Source organism: Mirounga leonina, unplaced genomic scaffold, assembly GCF_011800145.1.
Source record: "Mirounga leonina isolate KUSES-001 unplaced genomic scaffold, KU_Mleo_1.0 Mir_53, whole genome shotgun sequence".
NCBI lineage: Eukaryota > Metazoa > Chordata > Mammalia > Carnivora > Phocidae > Mirounga > Mirounga leonina.
The window spans coordinates 96224652-96231026 of NW_023270807.1; positions in this window are offsets into that span (position 1 = coordinate 96224652).

Sequence of the window (6375 nt, forward strand, 5' to 3'; positions counted from 1 at the left end):
GGGAGAGGGAGAGAGAGAATCTTAAGCAGGCTCCATGGCCAGCCCAACACGGGGCTTGATCTCATGACCTTCAGATCATGACCTGAGCTGAAATCAACAGCTGGACGCTTAACCAACTGAGCCACCCAGGCGCCCCAATAGTATATATTTCTACCCTGCTATCCTACTTTTGTACAGGGCTCTGACAACTTATCCTTCCAATCCAGTAAATATGTCCCCAAAAATGTCAGTTAATTTGATTTTATATGATTTTGGTGATTACAGGAAAAAAATTATGTAATATATTCTATGTTAAAGACAGCACCAAGGAGATTAATCTTCATGTAGGAACTCAGAATGCTTTATCTGATTCAAGAAATTCATTCTGGCTCCCTTTCAAATTGAACCTTTCTTCCTATGCTCCTTCCCAACAGTGAGCCTCGCTAATTCACAGAAACACTAAAGGGACCAGTCTTGTATTGCTTAAATAAGGGCAGGAGACAAAATGGCACTTGCGATGCCCACCCCCCATTCCTCTGCCCAGGGCAGACCTTGCTAGTTAATCATGGCACTCTTTGCTGAGGGGCCAACTGCCATCACAATCTTTTCAAGGGCTGTAGACAGCCCCTCCAGTCATTCAAAGCTAGCATTTGACATTGAGCCTACTTGCCTTTTCCAGCTTAAAGGTTGCTGGCTTTATGCTATATGGAAAACAGTCTGTGATTGCTATTTCTTTCCTTAGTTGTTACAGAGAGAAATACAATTTTATTGTCTATCCTGGAAATATTCCTTCACTTCTGGTTGCTGGCAAAGGGTAAAAATTATAACAAGTAATAATGCTGGCTTAGATGTTCACACTGGCTTAGGCATACACAGTCTGATTTTTTAGGTACACACATTCTGTATTTGCTTATAAATAACTGTACAAGAATTATGTGTTTGCCACATAACAATAAAGTCTTATATTCTGATAGTGCTTTACAGTTATCAAAGCACATTACCATATTGTCTCAAATTCTAAAACAAATATGTATTGAGCAATGCCATGTGACAGGCTTTGTGCTAGATGTTGGGGGTATAAAAGTTCTTGCCCTCTTGAGTTTATAGCTTAGTAGAAGAAACAGACAATAAACAAATGATGGGAACACAGGATGACACTTTCATAATGAAAAATAAGCATGGGTAGTGTGATGAAGTGATTAAAAGTATGGATTTTGGAACCAGGAAAACCTTGAGTTTCTGTCCCTGCTCTATAATTTTCTAGCTCCCTGAAAAAGACTCTGTATTAGTTAGGGTTCTCCAGAGGAACAGAACCAATAGGCTATGTATATGTACATCATATATATGTGTGTGTGTGTATGTATATATGTATATGTATGTATTTATTGTATATACTTATATATGTATATTTTAAGTATATCTTATATGTAATACATATATTTTATGTAAATATGTATATATACATACAGACATAACTTATGAAGATTACAGGGTCAGTTCCAGACCTTTGCAATAAAGTAAATTCACAATAAAGCAAGTTGAATGATTTTTTTTGGTTTCCCAGTATATAAAAAGGTTAATTATGCTTATGCTACGCTGTAGTCTATTAAGTGTGCAATAGCATATGTCTAAAAAAAATAATGCACATACCTTAATTAAAAAATACCTTATTGCTAAAAAATGCTAACCATCATCTGAGCTTTCAGCAAGTTATAATCACTGATCATAGATAACCATAACAAAATAAAATAATGAAACATTTTGAAATATTAGGGGAATTACCCAAATGTGAGAGAAAGACACAAAGTGAGCAAACGCTGTTGGAAAAATGGTGCTGATCAACTTGCTCGATGAAGGGCTGCTATAAGCCTTCGATTTGTAAAAGAACAAGATCTGCAGAGCGCAATCAGGTGAAGCACAATAGAACAAGGTATGCCCATGTAGTATGTGTAGGGGGGTGGAGAGAGAAGATATATATATACATATGTATATGTGTGATATATATATATATATATATACATGGTATATATGGGCAACAGGGAAAGGAAGAGAGAAGGAGAAGGAAAGAGAGAGCAAGAGATTGAATCTAAGGAATTGGCTCACCTGATTGTGGGGGCTGACAAGTCTAAACTGAAATTCCAGCAGGAGCCATCTGGAGCCAGAATCCCTTCCTCATAAGGGGGCTTCAGTCTTTTCTCTTAATGCCTTCAGATGATGGGATTAGGACCACCCAAGCTAGGAAGGGTAATATGCTTCCCTCAAAGTCTCATAGTTTATATGTTAATCACATCAATTCAGCACGACAACCCAGTCAAGAGGACACATAAAATTCACCATCTCAGGCTCATTTCTTCATTAGTCAAATAATAATGAGAATGACACAAACTAATAACACCTGCCTCATAGGACCCTTATGAGGTTGTACTGGGCTCTGTTTATCAGCGCTTGGCACGGTGTCTGGAAAAAAGTGCGTGCTGGGGAGCACCAGGTTAGTCTCAGCCTCAGGTCACCTGCGAGGCCCTACCTTTCCTCCCTGGCTGTCTCTGTGCCTGTGACTTCCTCTAGCTGGACCACTTCCACCAGTCTTTGTATATGAACTAGCTCACTCCAAAGGTAAGGTGGCCCAGGAAAATCAGCAATATTTGACTATCTTTGACATACAGGAATCAGCCATTTCATAGGTTCTGCTTACCAAAACCAAGATACTTGGTAATGCTATCAGTGTCCTTTAAAAAGAAACTCTAGAACAACAACCAAAAACAATCAAAAATCAATGGGGGTGTTAAATTTTTAATCCACAAATGAAGTCTTGAAAGTTCCTTTTCTTTCTCTCAATTTCACTCACACACACACACACACACACACACACACACATACACACAGAGCTGTCTCAGTGGCCCAAAGTTTCCTCTAACCTACTTGCCTCACAATCTTAACTTCCTTTTTCTACTCCTCTCACTTTCTGGATTTATTCTTTTGTGCTCCCACAAGTAGTTCCCTGACCTTTCTGATGTAAACAACTCAAGCTCGTGCTTCCTAAGTCTAGCAAAGATGAGACTCTGTAATGAAGAACATTAATTAAACTACACATTAACCTTTTTTTGCAGTCATAGAATCTTATGCATACATAATTTATTTCCAGATTCCATTACTTTTGTTTCTGCTTGTACTTTGCATTCTACAACTAAATCCACTCAATTAGATGGGAAAAAAAAAAAAAAACCTTAGCGTTTTACATATTAAGTTTTTGTCCCAGGACTATATTTTTAACAAACAATGCTTGTTGTGAGTAGAACATATAAAAAGCCTACCAAGATCGCCCAAGCCTCAAACTGTGTACTTGTGGAGAAACCTTCAACTAACACCTTGGCGAACACGGTCTTCTATTCCTCTGGGTGACTACCACTGACGTATTTTTAGTTTTTTCTTCATCTATTCGTGCAAAGCCGGAAGGTTCAAATGTGTTTCTGATGAGCAGAAATCTTACAAGTTCCTTGACCCCGACGTGATAGAATTTTCTGAGCTCAGAAGATGAATGGTCCTTCCAAATTCCCCTGCCGACCTTGCCACAGCTTGGAGGTTAATAAGAGAGTATTTAGAAGGCAGAAAGTATTTAGAGCTCAGGGAAATGAGGTAACAAGTGGAGGAGGAGAGGCACTTACAATTATAAGGCAATATTGTGACTACAAGAAGTAAGCATCAGCCCATTTTCTAGAGAGCAGCCTTTAGCATTAGGCTCTCGGAAGGCTCCCTGGAAAACGCTGAGCAGCAGGGCAACTTGAAGCGCTCAGCTTATCCTCAAGCAGTATTCTTCTTGCGGTGACTGTCACCTGTTTGCTGAAGAAAGCCAACTTTCCTCTCCCTAAGAATATATGCAACCATACCACATAACTGATTACATCTCTGATTTCCGGTCTCTCTTTGAACGCATCTGAAGTATTTATGGTGATTTTCATTGAGACTTTTTTGTGTTTGTAGCTATATTTGTTCATAGCAATCAAAGAAACTCTGGTGGTGTAAATATGCAAATATTGTACAGAGTCATGTTAAAAAGCAAGAGAGAACTTTTGCTCATAGCAAATCATGGTATGCCTGACGTCTGTTCTATCTCCAGTGTTATGATACATCCATGTAAAAATAGGAAATAAAAGTATAGCAATTTTAACAGATCATCTGTGTGTATTTCACTGGACACACAGGAAAAAAGATGTCCCTAGGGGCACCTGGGTGGCTCAGGCAGTTAAGTGTCTGACTTGATTTCAGTTCAGGTCACGATCTCAGGGACATGGGATCAAGCCCTGCATGAGGCTCCATGCTCAGCGGGGAGTTTGCTTCTCTCCCTCCCCCTCTGCCCCCTTCCTGCTTGTTCTCTCTCTTTCTCCTCCCTTCCCCCCCAAAAATAAATAAAACTTAAAAAAAAAGATGACTCTAAATATGCAGGCATGGTATCATTACAGCCGTGTTTCACTACATCTTTAAATTCAGAAATGATGTATTTTGAGAGTAATCTTTCATCGGTCCATTTTCTGGCAGGAGTTCATAGAGCTGAAGGGGAGGAAAAGTCTTCCTTGACCCTCTCAGGGTCCCTGCCTGGGTCTGAAAATTAAACTGACAGGTTAACAAAAGAAAAGCATACAAATTGTATTGAATTTTTACATATACATGTGAGACTTCACAAGAGAAGGAAGACCTCAAAAAGTCACTAAAGCAGGGAGTTTATATACCTTTTAGACAAAGAGACAATAAATTGGTGAAAAATTAGGACAAAGGGGTTTGGACTAGGGGTAGTAAGTGGTGGGGAAGTAACTAGATGATAAGGGTTAATTTAATGAGGTTGGTTTGTCAGGATTTCTCATTCCTAAATTCCCCATCTCTGATGATAAGAATGTCCTCTGCCCCTCCTGATACAGGGAGGGCGACTTTCACATGGGAGACTCATCTCCTGTATTCAGGAAAGAAAGGTGAGGTGGTGGGGAGGTGTAACCTTTCTGTTTCTACTATTTTCTCAAACTTCATTGGCTTGAGATACCTGATACACCAAAGTGCCATATTTTGGGGGTAGTAAATCCTGAACCCCATCAGAGCCACTGGCTGAACTACAATCACCACTCTCCAGACTGGCTGCAGGAAGAAGCAGAGAGATGAGAACAAGAAACAAGAGTCACCTTACCTTCCTCTTTGCCAAAATTGTGATTTACCAAAATTGTCCTTGAGGAAAAATAACTTACCAGGTTACATTTTAGAATTTAGATTTAAATAAGAGATAAATCTTCATAAACTTCCCAAGTACTAATATCATAGGCATGGTAACAGTCTAAACTGGACTGTTTTCTAACAGGATCATCCTTATGCAGAAGCGACTACAAGTCCTAGGGCTCCCTGGACCCTTTACCCTCACCCCTCTATTACACTTGTATAAGTATGGTGGGCCAGTGCCTAAAGTTTCTTCATTACAACACTATCCCTCTTAAAATGGATCGGAGGAAAGGTAATACGTGGTCATTATTTGTCCAGTACACACATCTGTGAGCCAGGAGCTCCCTGAGGGCAGGCATATTGTCTTCATTTTTAGAATCCAGAGGCAGGCAAAATATGTGGTAAACAGAAGTCATCAACAATTTGTTGTAGAATATATAAATGAATCAATCCCAATTAGTTCTAGTGTGAATTATTTTTCCCATTTCTGACAGTCTGCAAACTATCTAGGAGCTGGCTGTGATGGGAAATAAGGAGGGGACATGAACAGGCAATGCCTAGAGCCTAGGGAATTATCCAAAAGGACCAGAATTGAGTGGATGGTCCTGGGAAGCCTATAGACAACAGAGGCAAAGGATTTCAAAAAATAAATAAAGCCAGGGTTCATCTCAACTTCCCACTTCTTGACTATGTGATTTGGGTCAGGTCCCTTTGCTTTCTTCATCTCAGTTTCTGTGATCAAAATAATAAAGTTATGACAAATATAGCATAGGCTTATATGTGGGTAATAAATAACGGATAGAGACTAACTCGTAACAGTTTTAAATGATTTATAATAGCTACTACAGTTATCCAATACCATCAGTGTCAATTAAAAAAATAATCACCTCCAGGAAAGAGGAAGTTTTTTAAACTTCAGAGACAGAGAAATATACTTCATACTTTGTCTGTGCATGCCTCCTATTTCCAACTACACTCTCTCCCTAAAAGGGATGGCCTTTTAACAAGTAAACACCAAATCAATACAGTAAATTAATTGATCCCAACTTCGTAAGAAGCAAATCTCTTCACCACAGCTAATCTGAGACTGATTGACACAATAATTACATTAAGACAACATTATCCACTCTACTCTCTGTGGTCATAACTCAAACTCTTCAGATGTACAATTCACAAAAGCCAGGAATAGTTTTGCAATCC